At 44.3% G+C, this 21,149-nt stretch overlaps 1 protein-coding gene and 1 long non-coding RNA gene across 5 annotated transcripts in view; one reads left to right on the forward strand and one right to left on the reverse strand.

The window, feature by feature from the left end:
- LOC309349173 overlaps window positions 1-21,149 on the reverse strand; it is a 688,744-nt gene that overhangs the window by 535,472 nt on the left and 132,123 nt on the right. The window lies entirely within an intron of this gene.
- ST3GAL1 (ST3 beta-galactoside alpha-2,3-sialyltransferase 1) overlaps window positions 1-21,149 on the forward strand; it is a 114,322-nt gene that overhangs the window by 31,258 nt on the left and 61,915 nt on the right. For 2 of the 4 annotated variants that reach the window (XM_081874604.1, XM_081874605.1), the window contains exon 2: window positions 11,947-12,021. The gene's annotated coding sequence lies outside the window, so the exon portion shown is untranslated. Of the gene's footprint in view, window positions 1-7,987; window positions 8,127-11,946; window positions 12,022-19,987; window positions 20,053-21,149 lie in introns of those variants that run through there. The other 2 variants (XM_081874606.1, XM_081874608.1) reach the window with 2 other exon arrangements.

Raw genomic sequence — 21,149 nt, forward strand, 5'->3', positions numbered from 1 at the left:
CGTTGGCCCATGTTGGTTGCAGATGATGGAAACAGAAGCCTAGTGATGTCTGGGTGTTCAGAGGCTCTCCACCCCTATTTTGCAGGAAGCACAGCAGAACTAACTTTGTGACCAGCCAAACATTTGGACACGGTTCTGCTGAGGGAGATCTCTCCATCCTCTCTCGCCGTAACCTCCCCAGCTGCTGTATATCTAAGCAGCTACTTGACAATAGCACTTCAAACCAAGGAAATGGAAATTCTGTCTCTCTGTGCTCCCCCCGCACTTTATGATGGGGCTGTCATATCCATCTGTGAATACTAAAAATCCTTCTCCTATACAGCTGTCAAAATCAATTTGCTGATACCCTTTCCAAACTGTCATCGTCTCCCATCCCCATTATTATTTCTCCTCCACCTGGCTGGTTCCAGGCAGTCTGAGAGTGGTATTACCTAGCATTGCTGCGACAGAAACCATTTTGGCAGGAGAAGAGGCCTCTTACAGTCTTGGGCATTCTTTCGCTTTGTGTGGGTTCCCTTCCCAGACTGTTTTGTTTCCCTCCGGCAGCAACAAAGCACTGAATAGGAACTTCGATTCTTATAAACAGGGCAGGCCTATGAGACATATCTTGGAGATGCATTGCCTCACTGGTATTGTTAAACAACTATATGAAGTAATGATGTCCCCCAAAATATGGAATTCTTCCCCTAACTGTTCTCCATTAATTAATGAGAAAAGAAACTGCAAACTTATCCAAAATTTCAGTGAAATTCTCATGGATGGGGAGCGGGGATTTTGGTATGTTTAACTGTAAAGGTAAAGGTACCCCTAACCGTTAGGTCCAGTCACGGACGACTCTGGGGTTGCGGTGTTCATCTCGCTCTATAGACCGAGGGACCCGGTGTTTGTCCACAGACAGTTTCCGGGTCATGTGGCCAGCATGACTAAGCTGCTTCTGGCAAACCAGAGCAGCGCATGGAAACGCCATTTACCTTCCCACCGGAGTGGTACCTATTTATCTACTTGCACTTGATGTGCTTTCGAACTGCTAGGTTGGTGGGAGCAGGGACCGAGCAACGGGAGCTCACCCCATTGTGGGGATTTGAACCGCCGACCTTCCGATCAGCAAGCCCTAGGCTCTGTGGAGCCTGCTGGATTAGGCCAAATGACCCAACCTCCTGTGTTTTCCAGCAACTGGTATTCAGAGGCACTGCTGCCTCAAACTGTGGAGGCAGAGGATAGCTACCAATAGCCCTTTCCACCTTGAATTAGTCTTCTTTTAAAGCCATCAAAATTGGTGGTCTTCACTGCCTCCTGTGGGAGGGCGTTACATAGTTTAACTACAGTGGTACCTCGGGTTACAGGCGCTTCAGGTTACAGACTCCGCTAACCCAGAAATAGTACCTCGGGTTAAGAACTTTGCTTCAGGATGAGAACAGAAATCGTGCTCCGGCGGCGTGGTGGCAGCGGGAGGTCCCATTAGCTAAAGTGGTACCTCAGGTTAAGAACAGTTTCAGGTTAAGAACGGACCTCCGGAACGAATTAAGTACTTAACCCGAGGTACCACTGTATGTACTACATAAATAATTGCTTCAGTTTACCTCTCTTTAATCTTCCAGTGTTTGGCTTCATTGTGAGTGTGCTTTCTTTCATTCTGCAAATCATCTCTGGTGCTTTGCACTCTGCAGCCTCCCTGGGTGCTTTGACCATTCCTGAAGGTGAAAAAAAAACCAAACACCACCCCATTATGTTCCTGGCTAACTTTTCCTGTAAATGCAGGAAGGCTGCCTCCTGTTTGTAGCAGCTGTTTGTTGCTTGTTGACAGCTGTTTGTTGTTTTGAGTAAAATCCTTTAAAGACATCTTTGTGAAGGTAAAAGAAAGGTCTGCCCTTTGAACCAAAACCAGTGAGCTTATTGATCTCAGGCTTTTTGGTATCCGGAAGTCATCTTGTCTGGAAAACATTGAATTTGATGAAATGAGGTTTCAGCTGAAAGGCTGGATGCAGAAAATCCCATGTGGGGCCCAGCTGTGCTATAAATTTGAAAAGAAGCATTGGCCACTTTAAACAGTCATGACTTCCAAAGAATCCTGGGAGCTGTGGTATTTTAAGGGTGCTGAGAGTTGTTAGGAGGCCTGCCTATTGTCCTTCACAGAACTACAATTCCCAGAGTTCCCTTGGAAGAGGGATGGAATGTCAAACCATATGAGAAGTTGATTGTTCAACTGTTCTTGCTTGTCTGGAGGACAGAGAAGGATGCTTAAAAAAAATGTTTGTGTCTGTGTCAAAACTAGCCAGCAGTACAGAGGTAGAATCTACATTTGTGGCTCCGCCCACCACTGTCACGCGGCCCTTGGAACATTGTCCCAAAAGGAATGTGGCCCTTGGATTGGAAATATTCCCCATCCTTGATCGAAAGGGTGCAAAGCCAACCTGTTTTGCCTAGCGCAATATTTTAAATTATTCCTCTTTGGAGAGGATCTCCAGTTTTCTCTTCTTGAAAAGATCTCTCACGAGCTAAAAGTATCTAAAGGACAGCGCTTGAACGATCTCACATGTTTTTATTATTTTATTTCTTATACAAGTATTGAGGCACATGGTCTCTCGGTGCCACCTGCATGTGCAAATATCTGGCTCATTTAAGACCATAGAACCTTTATTCTCATTAACAATGGTACTCGCAGGTGCAGAATACGTTTACTCTTCCGTATATTTATTATCTGTAAAGGGAGTATTTGTAGGAGTTCATACTTTATTGTCCCTTTGTTGCTGTGCTGTATATTTGTCCTTCTAGTCCTTTCAGACTCTGTCAATATATGTTTTACATTTCTGATTCTTTGTCCCCCCCCCCCCCCTGTTAGTTATGCTTGCACTTTTTCATAACAATCTGCAATATCCATTTTTCTGAACGTTGCTGTTCTCTGCGGTTTCTTGCAGAAAACACGCTCCCAGCTCTCCAAGTGTGCTTTCTGGCTCTTCTCTGATTCCCATCTTCGGGCTCGCCACTTGATTTCTCGGCGTTTGATTACCAAACACTCGAGTGGCAACTGGATAGGTAGGCGCTGCCAAGTTGGAAAAGGGCAATCAAAATTGTAATGGTTATAAGGGGTTCCTTGTGCGTAAGTTACCGCCACTGCTGGCTAAGTTGCCTGGTTAAACCTGTCTTGGCTGACAGCCCTTCACTCCGTGGCCGTTCAATCGCTCGAAGAATCCGTCAGTGGGCGTTTTTTGAATCTCTTCCAGCAAAGAAGTTGTTTGACGCCAAGTCTCCTCCTTGGGAGGGAGTGGGCAGAGGAGTGCCCGTGCTCTCCCCACTAGTTTCGGGCGAAGAGTCTTGGAGACCCCTCTCCGAATCCCCCATCTGCCCCCCTTCTCTACTGGTGTTGTTTCCTTCCCCAGCCGATGAGCTTCCTCTCTCCCTGCTGGGCCCCTCTCCAGCATCGCTCGGGAGCCTTGCCTCCACCTCTGACTCCGATGTCAGTTCCCTGACAAAAATGATCAGGGATCTTCGCCATGAGGAGAACCTCAAAAGACTCTAAAGTAAACGAGGCGGGAGTACTTCTTTACCAAATGGCTATTCGCTTAAACCTAGTACCCCTGAATGGTTGCTGCCCTCCCGATATACCGGGGGAGCATACCCACCTAGGCATAAAATCAAACAGTGTACTAGATTACCTTTTAGCCTCGAGTGATCTGATGCCGAAAGCTCTCTCTTTTAAGATTGACAATATTCAGTTCAGTGACCACCTTCCACTTGCTGCTATGTTTGACCTAGACTGGCACGGGGACGAGTACAGTCATCCAACTCAATTGAAGTAAAATTGGTTTTATAGGGGTGTTTTAACCTGGAACTGTTTAAATTGTATTGTTTATGGATAAATTTTGATGTATTGTTTTTAGATATGGGCCAATGGCCGTAATAAACCATTTCAGTTTCAGTTTCAGTTTCAGATCAGGGATCTCTGGGGCAACTGCTCTGCAAGGGGGGGAAACTGCAGCTTTGGAGGCTTTTTAGCTGAGGAACTGCAAGTAAAAGGAGGGTGAATGACAGAGTGTAATAAGCTTTTGCAGGGCATGCAGAAAGTAGGTGGAGACACGAATCATTGGAGATGGCTGCTTATTGTGATGGTTATTGTGCAACCTCCATGATCAGATCTGAATGCCAGTCGCTAGGAGTTGCAAGAGTTGCACTCATCTCTCGTTTCCGGTAGACATCTGGTTAGCTCCTGTGGGATAGGGGTTGGTTCACTAGGCAAGCACTTCACAGAATCACAGAATGGTAGCGTTGGAAGGGGACCATAAGGGTTCATCTGGTCCAACCATCATCCGAAATTCGCCAGGCACCAGGCTCATTTTGCACCTGCGCTGTGGGTTAAACCACAAAGCCTAGGTCTTGCTGATCAGAAGGTCAGTGGTTCGAATCCCTGCGACGGGGTGAGCTCCCGTTGCTCGGTCCCAGCTCCTGCCCACCTAGCAGTTCGAAAGCACATCAAAGTGCAAGTAGATAAATAGGTACCGCTCCGGCGGGAAGGTAAACGGCGTTTCCGTGCGCTGCTCTGGTTCGCCAGAAGCGGCTTAGTCATGCTGGCCACATGACCCGGCCCCCTCAGCCAGTAAAGTGAGATGAGCGCCGCAACCCCAGAGTCGGCCACGACTGGACCTAATGGTCAGGGGTCCATTTACCTATACCTAATGGCCGCTTGTGACCGAGTGAAGATGCCTAGGCCTGACATCTCTGCCAACTGGAGGTGCACGTCTGGCAATTCTTTTATCTTGCCTGTTTTCACACACTAGCAACGCATCTTGTAGAATTCTATCAGTGATATTTTAGCTGCACAATCAGAGCGAATTTCAGGAGCCAGAAAGTTGTACGGTGGTACCTCGAGTTACAAACATTTCAGGTTACAAACTCTGCTAACCTGGAAAAGTTACCTCGAGTTGAGAACTTTGCCCCAGGATGAGAACGGAAATCGTGTGCCGGCGATGCAGCGGCAGCAAGAGGCCCCATTAGTGAAAGCATGCCTCTAGTTAAGAACAGTTTCAGGTTAAGAACGTGCCACTTTAAGCAGATCTCTTTGGAGTAAGCCATGACTGTTCAAAGTGCTGCTGCTTTAGATATATATCAGGGGTCAGCAAACCTTTTCATCAGGGGGCCGGTCCACTGTCCCTCAGACCTTGTGGGGGGCAGGACTATATTTGGGGCGGGAGGGAAATGAATGAATTCCTGTGCCCCACAAATAACCCAGAGATGCATTTTAAATAAAAGGACACATTCTACTCATGTAAAAACACGCTGATTCCTGGACCGTCCGTGGGCCGGATTGAGAAGGTGATTGGGCCGGATCCAGCCCCTGGGACTTAGTTTGCCTACCCATTATATATATCATAGATCAGGCAAAGCCTTTCACTTGAGTTGAAAGGAACACTCTGTCCCGGGTATTCCCATCTGCAATGGCCCATTCACACATGGAAAGAATTGCTCCTAACATCCTTTTTATTCCTCAGTCAAGATGACTTGCGGTCAGTATGTTACTGGGGCTGTCCCACGTGGTCCCGCTTTCAACGCAGTTTGTGAAAGTTTTGGGGGGCGGTCACAGTGCTTATCCTGTCACTTCCTGCTGAAATCTCACAACTCTTTGTATCACAAATGTTCCGATTAATTTTTGTCCCACATTTGCTGCACTATCGCCCTTCCAGACAGTGATAATGTGGTGGCATTGGGGTGGGGTGGGGTGGGGGGAGCAATTCAGAACAAAGTGGAGCATGTAAGTCCACCAAAGGACTAATTACATTAATTTTTGTGGGAAGAACAAGTTGCGGAAAACACCCACGATAAAACCGCAGACTGGAGGGACAGTCAAGGTGTGTGTGTGTGTGTGTGTGTGTGTGTGTGTGTGAGAGAGAGAGAGAGAGAGAGAGAGAGAACTGCTACTACAGTGGTACCTCGGGTTAAGTACTTAATTCGTTCCGGAGGTCCGTTCTTAACCTGAAACTGTTCTTAACCTGAAGCACCACTTGAGCTAATGGGGCCTCCTGCTGTCGCTGAGCCGCCGGAGCCCGATTTCTGTTCTTATCCTGAAGCAAAGTTCTTAACCTGAAGCACTATTTCTGGGTTAGCAGAGTGTGTAACCTGAAGCGTATGTAACCTGAAGCGTATGTAACCCGAGGTACCACTGTATATCCTTCCTGGCTGATTTCCATATAAAAGACCACTAACTAACCTGCCCCACAAGGACCATTCTTCTACCAGGACATCATTTCATCAGCTCCTTAAAAATATTTTTGAAGTCAAGGAGGTGACTTGACCTGTTTCCCAGTTCTGCAGAAGAGGAAACTGAGGCACTAGCAGATTGTTAGATTCTTCCCTATCTCCCATAAGGAAATGTACCTTTCAGCGTAGGGATTTCTCTGCCCATTCTCAATAATTTCCTGACTGAATAAGTAGTGCTCATTTCAAATTCCAAAGCCAGGACCTCCTTTGCTTTGAAGTTACCTCGGACTTCACAGGTGTAAAAGTTGCATGTTCTCCAGTCAGTCGGACTCGTGTAATTTCCTATCGCTTGAATGGAGGGCTCTGCGGGGGGCCTTCAAAAGGAAATGGACCCCCGATAGACATCATAAGCTTGTGAGCTTTAATTTGAAGGCAGCTAGCAATCTCCCCCGACAAGAAGCCGGGAGCTGGTAGGAGGAATAAATCAGCATATTCTTACAGTTGAGAGTCCTCTGGCACAAATGGAAATAAATCCTAAGAAGGAAGCTGAAGAAGACGGAAGCATTTGAAAAGCCACTCGAATCTGCCTCCCGGGCATGTTTGCACATGGCAAGGTGCATAGGGTGGTATTCAACTACGTTTTACTCAGAGTAAACCCGCTGAAATGAACAAAGAGCACTGAATACCCCTGGTATCTGGTCCCCGAGAAGCTGACCCTCAGACAACTGAAAGAAAGTTCCCTGCCTGAATTCATGCAGAGGCAAATCTGCTATGAAATTTAACAAATATTAAGCTCTAGGTGCCCTAATCCGGGGGGGGGGGTGTCCCCTGGATCAGACTTCAGTCCTCCTTGTTAAAAAAAATTGGATCTAATAGTCTAGATTACGGTTGCACAACCCAATTTGACTACTATATGTGTGTGTGTGTGTGTGTGTGTGTGTGTGTATGTATATATGTATATGTGTGTGTATATAGACAGACAGATGATAGAGAGAGAGAGATATGATAGATAGCTAGATAGCTAGATAGCTAGATAGCTAGATAGCTAGATAGCTAGATAGATAGATAGATAGATAGATAGATTCAACAATCCCAAAGTTTGAGAGTGGGTAGCATAGATGTCGTAAAGGTGAACTGTCTCGGTAAGTTGGCTGTTCTGCTGAAGAGCACTTATCTTGATGCATATTGCCTCTAGAAAAGGGCATTGCAAGGAAGCTCTCATACAATGAAACTGTACATGAATAGGTTGCTAGAAAAAAACAAAAGAAGAGTATTTTGTAAAATGTGCTCCATGTAATATGAGATAATTCAGTTCAGCAGTTTTAATCAAAATCTGAGATGCAGTAGTTACATTAAAAAAAATGAAATTCTGGTAGAACAACCCCACTGAAGGAGATAAAAGTGGTTACCCAAACCTCACTGTTGGTTTGCGAAGGGGCCCCCATGAAAATTCAAGGTTCAGGGCCACAAAAATGTAGGTCCGCCACTGAATTTCCTAGAAGCTGACTGATGCTGGAAATTGAACTCTGGACTATATAGATTTCTGCACTGGTCTGACAAGGCAGTTGTGATGTATTGAGAATTGTTTGTGCTGATTTAGAGGAGGTGGACGGGCTGTTCTGTGCTTGGCTCCCCGTGTTCCCTGTTGGCCGATGTCCTGCCCCCACCCCCAAACACTTAGATTTGCTTGTGACTGGTGGCAAAGTGACCACCTGCACCCATGAGCAGGTGACTCCAAGCAAGCACTGTGGGGCGTGAGACTGCTTACATGTGAAAGACGTATGAGGCTGAGCTAGATAGCTGGTCCGTCTAGATCAGGGCTGTCTACACTTCCAGCAGCTTTCCACAGTTTCATGCAGGGATGTTTAGTTAGGGACTGATCTAGGAACCTTCCACATGACAAACACTGCGCCCTTCCCCAAAGGACTGCAAATATCGTAAGTGGCCTTATGATTGAACCACTGTTGATCCGTCTAGTTCAACCAGTGTTAGAAACTCAGATGTATAAACTAGGCACCAAACGGCATCTTAAACCAAGGCTATACTTGCCAAAACAGAATTTCTGTTGCCATTTTTGGACAAGGAACGACTGACTTATCAGTTAAACATCTAGCTAGGTTGAGAGCTTTGAGAACTTAAAGGAAGAAAAATCACTTGATCCAGGGACAGCCCACCTATATATTGGCCTCTTTTTCTTAATGGTGACACAGGCCATTCATAACGTAGGAATATTCTTCACAGCCGTGAGCAGGGCAGCCAGGTGGGGTAAGTGAAGAGAAGCAACAACAACAGCAACAGCAACAATTTATTATTTGTACCCCACCCATCTGGCTGGGTTTCCCCAGCCACTCTGGGCGGCTTCCAACAAAAGATTAAAAATACATTAAAACATCAATCATTAAAAACTTCCCTAAACCAGGGCTGCCTTCAGATGTCTTCTAAACATCAGATAGTTGTTTATTTCTTTCACATCTGATGGGAGGGTGTTCCACAGGGCAGGCGCCACTACCTAGAAGGAGAACGTTGTTCACTGCTCCTGCTCAGGCTGCACAGAAAAAGCATTTCGGTTCCTGAAATTCGTTCTGCGTGGGCAGATAAAATATAACGGATATTATTCTACAGGATGGGGTGTTAGTGTATACAAACAGTCCAGATCCAAGGCTCCCCAGGCATGCACCTCCAGATGGTGGAGATGTCAGGCACCATCCTGGCACCCAGGCATCTTCACTTGGTCACAAGTGGCCGAGAGGTGCATAATGCGCCTGGCTAATTTCAAACGCTATTTTCAAACCAATGCTGTGCCCTCCATATCCTATTGAATTATGACATCTCTGGTCATCAGATAATGGGAGTTTTGACCCAGCAGTATCTCTGGGGTGCCCTATTGGCCATTTCTGGATCTATAGCAGCAGCTCAATGGGATCTCAGGGAGAAGTCTTTCCCTGTTGGAGGTATCAGGGAATGGACATGTGATTGAGCCTGTGCTCTACCACTGAGCTGTGATTTGTCACATGATCACTGGCCACAAATGCGGCTCATAATCTCTAACATTTCAACAGATGAAAGCTTAGGGTGCTGTGACCAATGGCTCTCCTGTTATTCGCAAACCCCCAAACCACCGGCTGATTTAGCCATCTCCACTGTTTACAAATTATTCTTATTAATTTGCTTTACCTGCCTTTCACCCTAAGGTTTTGGGGCAGGTTACAACATTAAAACACAATGTTAAATGCAGTTTAACGCAACTTAACAGTCACAAAATAAGCGGGTCCTAAAAATACACACCTCAAGTGTCAAAAGCTGCAATTACTATCATTGTACTTCCTTCCTTGCTTGCTCTGTCTCTCTCTTTCTCTCTCTCTCTGTGTGTGTGTGTGTGTGTGTGTGTTGGTGTTGTGGTTTTTGTCTGCAATATCCTGGCCTGCAGTGGCTTTCTGAAGGAGGCCGGCTTAGTAAACTGACCACAGTAGTTTAGTTTTAAATGACTTGGGGGCGTTTAATCTCTCCTGGGATCTGTTTTTGCTTATTATAGAGTAGCTGAAACTCAAAAGCATTTAGAAGGTGGTTATTGCCAGGGGCGGGTGAGTGGGAGAAGCATTGATGAACGGGTGGTTTATCAGTCATTAAATGCATGCGAGTTTGTCACTATAGTAACTTTATAGAAAACTTCAACTCAGATTTCAGAATTGCGCTTTGCAGTGCAAGCAAGTCAATGCATACATTAAGGAAACGGGAATTTTCTGTGCTGCACATTTCATACCAAAGAACAGCCACGTTTAACACAGTTGGGGGGACGCATGCCTGCAGGCAGAGCCTTAAGCAAGGGGGGGGCAGTCTTGGTGATTTGTAAGTTGTTTATTTTGCTTTAAGAGACAGCCTGCCCATTGTACAGGATGAGCCTCCACGTTTTCGACTGCAGAATATCAGATTGCAGAGTAGGTGTCTTTTCTTTCGTCAGAATCTCCCTCCACACGCTTTAAACTTGCAAGTGGGAGAGGAAACTTCACAAACCCTTTCTCTCTGCACTATGGATTTATTTCATAAAAATTATGCATCACTTGATTGTGAAAACAAAAACAAAACCCAAACAAACTTCAAAGAAGGTAACAAAAGGGTATTAAAATTGTGGAAAAACTCAGTCGTATTTTAAAACACGCAAAAGTTTTAAAATACTAAAGCAGATTAAAATTACTTCAGCTCTCCAAACATCTGTAGGTTTGCTTAAATTAGGGCCGCCACACGTCCCGACATTACCGGGATTTCAAAGGTGAATTTGATGTTTGGGGGGGGGGGCGGTTGTCCTGGATCTTAGACAAGTCAATAGAAAAATCCCGGGTTTTTTGGTGGTTTTGTAAAAAAAGAAGCTGAACAAATTTGAAGTTTTCCTTTAAAAAAAGAAAGAAGAAGCAGCTCAGCAATTTTGGGTGTTTCCTTAAAAAAAAGCTCAGTCATTTTGGGGCCTTCCTAAGCTCAATTTTTTGGGGGTTGTGTCCTGGTTTTTCCTTTTTGAAATATGGCAAATTCAAAGCAGATTAATTCGAAACATCTGGTTAGGCTTGCCTAAACAAGAATGCTTTTAGCCGGCACCGGAAAGAGTACAGTGAAGGTGCCGGCTTGATCTCAGTAGGCAGGGAATTACAAAGCGGCGCACACTAAACGACCAACTTCTTACATGTGCGGAATGAGTGACTATTACGTGGCACTTGCAGGAAGTGTGCAATCTGCAGGAAGCTTCCCCCCCCCCTTTAATTTTTTAAGTGAGGGAGCAAGATAAACCCTTTTCAACTTCCTAATTCTGTGCAACCTGAGCCTTTCCAATCAGATGCATCAGAATGACATGGCAGAATTCTGAGATGGTAGAAGAGACTGATATAATAGCCGTCTTCAAATATCTCAAGGGCTGTAACGTGGAAGAGGGGAGCATGCTTGTTTTTTTTTTCTGCTGCGGAGCGTAGGACTTGAACCAAGGAAGTTACAAGAAAGGAAAATCTGACTAAACTTTCTGACAATAAGATCTGTTCAGCTGTGGAACAGACTCCCATGGGAGGTTGTGAATTCTCCTTCCTTGGAGGTTTTTAAGTAGAGGTTGGATGTCCATCTGTCAGGGATGCTTTAGTTAATATTCCTGCACTGCAGTGAGTTGGACTAGATTGTGTTCCTTTCCAACTCTTGAGTATGCATGCATACTCAATGAGAGGGTAATCTTATTTATATTAGCTCTGCAAATACATAAATAAATAAATAAATAAATAAATAAATAAATAAATAAATAAAATTATTTTGATCCTATACTACATTGAAATGTTCAAACGTTTCTGATTGTACTTGTGTCTCCCCACCACAGTTGCCATTCTCTCTTGCCACATCAGTGTGGCACACCACACCCTTTGAAAACCACTGCCCTAGCACAAAAGTTCCACTTAAAAAAACACGCAGACTTTTTGAGGTGACTGAGAAATGAGCCGAAAAGTGTGGGATGAAGGAATGATCAATGGAAAAATACCCACAAGCAAATCAAGATGAAGAGTGATTGTCGAATAACCACTCCATAAAGACCTAACATAGTCTGACTTTAACCTCTATGCAAGTTTTGTGCAAGCATATCAGGGCGAAATAGATCGTCTGTTAATCTAACCTTAAAAGCACAGAGTGTGTGGATCTTTATAAATGTGCCTTCTAGCAATTGGAGTAAATCTGAACCCTAAAAATATCTGGCTTATGTTATATTTGTGTTTCTCTCTCTCTTTCTCTCCCCAGAATACATCAGCATTCAACAGAGATGTTCTAGTGCAGAGGGACGAGACCACATCTGCCTCCTCTGGATGCTGCAAGGTATAGCCCTGGGTGGAAAGCAACGTGTTGTTTTGGCATACGTGAGATCATGCTGGTGACTCTACAGCAAAAGAGTCATTCAATTGCATGCTCAGTGGTGCAGCCTAAAGTTCAGGCCTGCACGATTTGTGGCCCATCGTGCCAGACTCAGCTCACCAGCCATGTTTTGAACTCCCTCCATTTTTCAATAGTTCCTTTTTGGAAATAAAAACTGGAGGTTTATCGAGCTTCTTGGCAAAGATGGCATTCAGTTTGTGGGCCGCAAGTTGTACAGACGAGAACTGAATCGGCACGTAGATTTCTGAAATGTTTTCCCCTTTGTCACGGTTAGGACTTGAACAAGGTAACGTAAAGGACCCCTGGATGGTTAAGTCCAGTCAAAAGCGACGATGGGGTTGTGGCGCTCATCTTGCTTTCAGGCCAAGGGAGCCTGCGTTTGTCCACAGACAGCTTTCTGGGTCATGTGGCCAGCAGGACTAAGCCGCTTCTGGCGCAACGGAACACAGTGACGGAAACCAGAGTGCACGGAAACGCCATTTACCTTCCTACCAGAGCGGCACCTATTTATCTACTTGTGCTGGTGTGCTTTCGAACTGCTAGGTTTGCAGGAGCTGGGACAGAGCAGTGGGAGCTCATCCTATCATGAGGATTCGAACCGCTGACCTTCCGATTGGCAAGCCCAAGAGGCTCAGTGGTTTAGACCACAGCACCACCCACTTGACCAAGAGCTTATGCTGTCCTACGGGGCTGGACTGTGTCACCCAATAAGAATACCCAGGGTCCCTTGCCACAGCGGGCCCCCTGCTGTGAGGTGGAGCCACCATTTGGATAGCTTTAAAAGAGGATGGGACAAATTCTTGGCCTGATCCAGCAGACTCTTCTTCCATTCATAACACAAAGTCGGAATGATTAAAAAATAAATAAATAAAACTGATCTCAAATGAATCTAATCGGATTTTGAAGGCTTTAGCGAGGAATCAAAACATTTTACAGTGCAGAGCAAGTCAAGAGATTGGAAAAAGAAATCCAAGCAGCTGAAACTGGCACAGTCTCTTGCAACCACCCTGTGTGTTATATTACCACTATTCCCATTGGACAGACTGAGCATGGGAAAATCTGCACACACTGTGCTTGCTATTCTGAATATATATATACACACACACCCAAGTGCCAGGCCTTTCTTCCTCTTTGTGCAGCAAAGGCAAACAAAAGACAGCAACAAAATGTAATAAAGAGAATTGCTGCTTGTTCCAGCAAGAGTCAAGATTTGCAAAAAGGATTTTGGAGCACAGTAAGAGTCGGTTTGAGTTGCCAAATTGCAGCCTTGCCTTTCAGGTTAAGTGTGTGTTGCTGGAACATAGACTCTTGGAGGCAATGTGTGTTTTGAGCACTGAACATCCCAGGACTTTGACTCGAGGGGGCGGGAAATTGTTGGTTATCTTCCTTAGGGCATTTTCTACTCCTGGACTTGTAAGCAGCTGTCATGCACTTAGCCAAGTCAAGCCTATTTAAACCGCTGCTCTCTGCTCTAGCACTCTTCATTATCTTTTTAAAAAATACTTCCTGGGAAAGGAAGGGCAGGCGGCTTTTCCGTCCTGACATGAATGGAAGATCCTACGCGGTCTGCATCACTTTGAAATTAACTGGGGCTGCACACGGGGACGCGGGTGGCACTGTGGTCTAAACCACTGAGCCTCTCGGGCTTGCCAATCAGGAGGTTGGCGGTTCAAATCCCTGCGACGGGCTGAGCTCCCGTTGCTCTGTCCCAGTTCCTGCCAACCTAGCAGTTTGAAAGCATGCCAGTGCAAGTAGATAAATAGGTACCACTGTGGCAGGATGGTAAATGGCATTTCTGTGCACTCTGGCTTCTGTTATGGTGTTCTGTTGCGCCAGAAGCTGTTTAGTCATGCTGGCCACATGACCTGGAAAGCTGTCCTCAGACAAACGCTGGCTCCCTTGGCCTGAAGCGAGATGAGCACCACACCCCATAGTCGCCTTTGACTGGACTTAACCTTCCAGGGGTCCTTTACATGTCCCCGAGAGTCACTCAAATAGGACAGTCTTGTGATGAACGATAGCAATTTTCAACGAGCAGATGTACCCTGGCTGCTCTTAATGCTGTAGACTGATAAATGATTTAGACTCCGTAATGAGGGGAGTGTATTGAAGGGATCTGTAATGAACGGAAGGAAAATAACCCAGTCGGGAGTGAGGGCGTATTGGTAGATGCTCATACCAAAGTGGGAAAGCACTTTAGTTCTTCCTGGGTTTCAGTTCCCTTGCAGAGAGAAAAAGGAACACAGGAAACTGCATTATACATAATCAGGCCATTGGTCACCTTGGCTTAGTGCCGTCTATACCAGGGTTTCCCAAACTTGGGTCTTAACCAGGCTGGCACAGCTTAGTCCTTCTTCGTTTCTGTTACGAGATGCATTGGAATCGTCCCAAGTGGCTTTTTGTCATGTCACTCATTAGAAAGTTTATTTCAGGAAAATCATTCTGCATTTGAACAAGGCTAACTGGCTTGATGACAGATTCCTGCTCCTTTCCTTTCCTTTTTTAAAAAGGAAAAGAAATTAAAGTTTCAACCGTTTGGCTAGATGATTTAATTTATTAACAGGAGCTAAAGTCCTGGGGCCATGAGGTAAAACCATTTGCTCTGGATGACGTCCAGTTGTCGATATGGCCATTGAGGTTTATTCTGCAAGACAGGTGCAAGTTCCTTAACAACTTCATTATTCTCTGCCAAGGCTGCCAATGGGATTTTCTGAGCCAAATACATATGTGTGTGAATGTGTACATATATACAGATATTTCAAACTATATCCGTAATCAAGGATGTCAGTCATTCATCTAATCCATCAGGAATAGCCAACGAAGTGCCTTTCAGATGTTGGAATTTAATTCCCATTATTCCTGACCATTGGCCATGCAGGCTGGGATTGGTGGTAGCGGTACTCCTACAACATCTGGAGAGAACCACCTTGGCTATCTCCATCATATGACATATACCAAAACGGACTGATTCTAATTACACAATCACTTCCACTCAATTTTCCAAAAAAATGGCCACACCTATAAATTACCCAACATCATTCCATATGAGTATATCTTTATTCTGATTTATTTCTAGATTAACATGTATTTAAAGTGTTTAGTGTTCTACAGAACAGTAAAATGATAAAGTATAATAAAGTGTAGGATAGAGGAACATAAATACTATCATTGACTGCAATAATAATTCACTCATAAATGGCATTTTATGTTAGCTGGAAAGGAAGATAGTTGTTAATGTCTAATCCATATTTATTCTTCGTAAAGTGACTGAATGTGTCCTGTAACCTTTGCCATTTCTACAGTGTTCCAGATTTTAAGCCACACATTTTCAGTATTGGTGTTTTACTGTCCTTCTAACTACGTAGTAATAAAAATTTAGCAGCTGAGAAGATTCCATACTATTCTTTACAAAACCTTCAAAATATCATAATAACGTCCCAGCAGAAACTAGTGGCATTGTGTAACTTAGATATAATATAGATTCCTGTGCACCCCCTAAATCTGTCCCATGGTTCCCACTAACCCAAAGCAGACTTAGGGGAGGGCATGGGTGGAGGAGCGAGAGGAAAGTCAGGTTGCCAAACGCAAATCCATCTCCTAACAAAACGAGTGGATTTGATACCTCCCCCTCTATCTCAGATACCAAAGGCAAAGACAGTGTTATTTCTGTTTAAAAACTGCACCCGCTTCTCAAATTAGGCCGGTTGGGTGCTCTTATTTATTTAACCCAGGCTGACCTAATTAGACCCAGCCTACCATTAGGAAGTGTGGAGTATCCGCCTGAGGTAGCAGAAACTAGAAGTGAGAATAAGATGTTGAACTGTTTATGTACCGCCCCCCCCCCCCGCAAGTTAGCCTAATGCTCTCAGGTGTGGTGGTTTATAAAGCGTATCAGCGAAGGTAGTTTCCTAATCTCCAGATTTGTGCCTACATTCCCCCCACGTCTGTTTGTGGAAAATCTTCTGCTTTGCGAGGGATTCTGGGAAACTGTCCACATCATGCGCTAGGGTTCACACTGTGCGCTAGATGCTATCCTAATATTGGCCTTGGCTCCGCGTTTCAAACATTCAAACCTCAAAGGCAAACATCCCTGCAGACGCTGGTGCTCAGGTTGTCTCCTCGTTCTCTGAAGCGGTGCCAAAAGATAAGCTCGGAAGTGCTGCGTTTGCTCATTTTGCGTGGCTGGGAATAAAAAGGCCACTTAATGCAATGCCTTCCGCAATTTAAACATCTCAGGCTCTGTAAAGGAAATGTGTCTCCTTTTCTATCAGCCCCACTTCGATGCAACTGGCAGAATCACGAAGAAAGCCTGGCATCTTTGACCCCCTGCCCCCTGCTTTCCCAAGGTGAAATAAAATAGGGTGCTTTGATGGCTTACTTCCTAAAGAGCATACTTGGAGACACCCTTAAATTGCATCCTTGATAACTCAGTCCTAGGTCTTGCCTCCATGCATAGGCTTATTGAGAGTCTTTTTAGGATATGGTGGATTCCCTCCATCTGCAGTTTGCTGTAGTCGAGTACTGTTAGTTTCCTGTGAAATGCACTTTGTGGATTTTCCAGCAAACCACACAACATTTAGTGAAATTGCCAAGGCTGGGAACCGAGTCTCTGAAGGAGATGAGACAAAAGCAAATGGCATGGGCTGCCAAGGAGGAAAAAAAGAAAACACACTTTATACCAGTTGTGACAACAGCAAAATTTGAGTGGGGCTTACTTCATGGTAACTGGCTGCCTGGAACATGAGGCTCAGTAGAGTGGGTGGCTTTCGCAAACCAAGCTTCACTGTGAAATTAATGCAAAATTACTGCATTCCAGGATGCATTGCTCTTTTCTAGGACTTATTGAAACCGAGGCCCCGTTTGCACTATACATTTAACAGTATCATATCGTCAGAAACGGTCCTGGCTTCCCTCAAGGAATTCTGGGAAATGGAGGGTCAACTTGCACAGACTTGGCCTAAATGCAGAAGTTTGCCAATAGAGGGGGGAGATAAAAGATCTGGCTCCCCCCACCCACCCCAGCCAATAAGTTTTCCTATCCCTGCCATAAGAAAAACCTTGGTTTCGGCTTTGGGTTAGGCTGCAAAAAAAGCTAAACCGCAAGCCTGATTTTGCTAAGTTACACCATGGCATAGCTCAATTGAGGGGAATGACCAGGAAGATGGAAGCAGCCATGATCTCCTCTTGAGAACCTTCATGCTCAAGTGTTCATGGTTTTGCTTAGTGAGACGGCAGACCAGGCCTTTGAATTGCATCCCATGCACACAGACCAAGTTTCGTTTGGATATCTTACTGCTCAAGGGAGATGCATTACAAAGGAGAATGCCCTGAGAGGGACGGACAGTTTAAATCCTCTGCTTGGCCCCAAACGGAGCTAACAAGCCTTCTGATGTTTATGATGTGCTAGGTTTGTCTGGACCAAAATCTGAATGGCACTTACATAATGCCTGCATATATTCATTTGTGGGGAGTTTGGGGGGGGGGCGCAGGGGAGAGAGATGTGAACAGTGAAAACTGTATGCTCACGATAGAGCCTTCCTTTTTGATGGAGGTGGCTGGGCGCCATGAAAAACATAGAGGGCATTCTTGTTTCATAGGATCCAAATGAAAATGTTTGTTTCTGCTGTTCGTAAGGGATTCATTTCACTGGACACAGACACAAACACTCTTCCTAATTCAGCTGTTCCTAAAAAAGTCATAACTAGATATTGATGTCAGGCTTACAAATCTGCAGAGCCTCCTCCTTTTCAATTAGGGAACATAGAAAGCTGTTTTCTACTGAGTCAGGCCACCAGCGCACCAACTCAGTATTATGCTCAGCAGCTCTGCAGGGTCTTTCTCAACCCTACCTAGTGATGCTGAGGTTTGAACCCAGAGCCAAGCCCCGCATGCGGGGGGCATGTGCCGCCAAACTACAGCCCTTCCCGTATTATGTCTCTCTCTCTGTGTGTGGCGGGTGGCAGTTCTAAGCTGCAATTCTGGGCCACATTCTTAAAAATTAGATGCGACACCATTAATACGTGGTGCATATTTAAGAATGTACAAGCAGCAGTCAGATTGCAGGGGTGGGTTGTGCCCCTGGAGGCTCCTTTCTCGATTCAAATCTCAGCTGCAGGAAGGTGATTTTCTTTTTAATTTGCAGTTTGTCTCTCGCACAATTAACATCCCGTTGGCTTTAAATTGTCAAACAGGTAGAAAGGTGAGCAGTGTCTGGCCCCAAAGGAGCAGTGCTGTAACCTATCGCTTTGCAGGAAACAGCGATGGACTCCTAACTCCTCAGACTTCTGGGTTTTATTGGCATAAACTCAGGAGATAAGCCATTTTTGGCTTACAGCATTATGATGGACAAATCTTTTTCCTCTTCCTCCTCTATGACTCTGCAGCCACAGCAGGCGCTGCGAGTCTCCATTGGTTTGACTTCACCCCTGCAGGCACACTCCGTTGTTTCTTGAGACAGACAAGGGGGTGGCAGCTATCTTAGAGGAACGCCTGCCGGCAACACCGCAGGGCTGTCGTGTTGCATTTGAAGCAGGAAAGTGGTATGAGAGGGATTCTGCTGAGCATCCCTCCATTCTCCGCAGTAGTGCATCTGCGTTGTAAGCACATGGATTCATTTCCTGGGATTTCCCTAGTACGGCTAGGATTGCTTCCTGTCTGAAACCCTGAATAGCTGCTGCCGGCCGATAAACTAACAGGAAGAATTCGAAACCGGCGGGACCAGAAATTCACAGAAGACTGGAGTAGATTTACGGACTATTTGAAAAGTATTTGTGAAGATCAGACGACGTTTGTAGGTTTGCAAGAAGTTCTGTGAGGAGTTTTATTGGAAGTATTGCAAAAATAGTTAAGGGGAAGGATAATTTGTTGAGAGACTTAAAGGCAATATAAAGCTAGGAAATGTATAAGAAGTGGATAAAACGGTGGATTATCAGAGGAGCTGATGGAAGTCTAAAAAGATTGTATAAGTGTTATGTTTCGTGGTACATTTTATAATTTATATGTTAAAATCAATAAAAAATATTATATGTGTGTGTGTGTGTATATATATATATATATGTGTGTGTGTGTGTGTGTGTGTGTGTGTGTATATATATATATATATATATATATATATACACACACCCCGTATTTTTTGCACCATAACACTCACTTTTTTCCTCCTAGAAAGTAAGGGGAAATGTCTGTGCGTGTTATGGAGTGAATGCCGGCGGGGGGGGGGCGGGATCTGCTGCAGTCGTGAGCAGAGGATCCATGTTTCCCCTTCCTTCCCTCCTCCGTGGTTGCAAAGCATGGATCCACATGGATCCTCAGGATTTTTGCATTGGGCTACTCCAAACTCACTGTCAGATCACATGTCTGTGGCCACAGCATGAACCGCAAAAATCATATATCCACTATTTCGTTTAGAATTTTTTTTTTCTTGTTTTCCTCCTCTAAAAACTATGTGCGTGTTATGGTCTGGTGCGTGTTATAGAGCGAAAAATACGGTATATATGTATGTATATATATGTCTCTCTCTGTGTGTGTGTGTGTGTGTGTGTGTGTGTGTGTGTGTATATATATATATATATATATATATATATATATATATATATATATAAAAAGAATAGCTGCTGCCGGCCAGTGTTAGCGTTGCCATACGGACATAGCTGGAATACTGTGTCGGGACGGAAATCGCAAAAAATGTCCGGGAAAATCTGGATGTATGGCAATCCATGTTGGCAGTGTCGTTCTTCTTGTGTGGCGTTGCAAAAATAATAATAAAAACTCAACAACTTTGCCCACCCACCCCCTTGCAACCACTTTTGCGTCCCGCTTTTTGGAACCATTTGGCAACCCATGTCAGTGTAGGCAGCACTGAGCTTGAACGGATCAGTGGTCTGTCGCAGCGAGGAAATGGCCGCCCGAGAGAAGAGCGACTCAAATGGCGGAGCTTCTTCCTTCATCCTGGTTTCAGCCACGAGGCGCCATGAGGTAGGCAGGCTTGGGAAAGAGCGACTTCCGGAGCTCATGGCGGAAACTAGCCCTTTGTGGCTCCTCTCAGAACAACATTGTTTTTATAAAACCGGGAATAGGGAAGCGGGAGGCTTTGGGCCTACAGGCTGAGGTGCAGGCCAGGCCTTGCTGAGGCCAAGCGAAGAAACAGATACTTTGTTGCTAAAGGGATTGGAGGCATTCCAGTGGCCTGAGGCAGGGCCAGGGTGGATAAAAACAAAACAAAACAAAACAAAACAACAACAACAACAACAACAACAACAACAACAACATAATAATAATAATAATAATACAAATTTTATTTATACCCCGCCCTTCCTGGTTCAAAACAACATAATAATAATAATAATAACAACAACATAATAATAACAACAACAACAACAACAACATAATAATAATAATAATAATAATACAAATTTTATTTATACCCCGCCCTTCCTGGTTCAAAAATCTGGGCTCAGGGTGGCTAATAACAAATTTAAAACAATTATAAAAGCAGCATAAAATACATATATATATATATATATGTTTTTATACTGTATTTTATGCTGCTTTTATAATTGTTTTAAATTTGTTATTAGCCACCCTGAGCCCAGATTTTTGAACCAGGAAGGCCGGGGTATAAATAAAATTTGTATTATTATTATTATTATTATTATTATTATTATTATTATTATTATTTTATTATTGTTGTTGTTGTTGTTGTGTATATATATGTTGTTGTTGTTGTTGTATATATATATATATATAATTGGGTTTTTTTTACTTCATTTTTAAAAAAATTTAAATTGGGTTTCTAAAATAAAATGCTTTTGGAGGAAAAATCTTTCTAAAGAAATTTTCCTGTTTAATTTACGTTATAGTCCAAAGGTTGTTCATCAGGAAATAAGGATTTAAGTTTTGCATGTGTGCTAAAACTCAGTTTGTTTGTTTGTTTTAAAAAAGCAACAACCAAAAAACCTGTTTAACCACATCAGTTAACAAACATGGATACATACGCTGTAATGTTTTGGTTTTAGCTACCGTACTTTTCCGTCTATAGGACGCCACCATGTATAAGACGAGCCCTATTTTGG

The sequence above is a fragment of the Podarcis erhardii genome (genome assembly GCF_964252035.2).
Source record: "Podarcis erhardii genome assembly, chromosome: 8".
Classification (NCBI taxonomy): domain Eukaryota; kingdom Metazoa; phylum Chordata; class Lepidosauria; order Squamata; family Lacertidae; genus Podarcis; species Podarcis erhardii.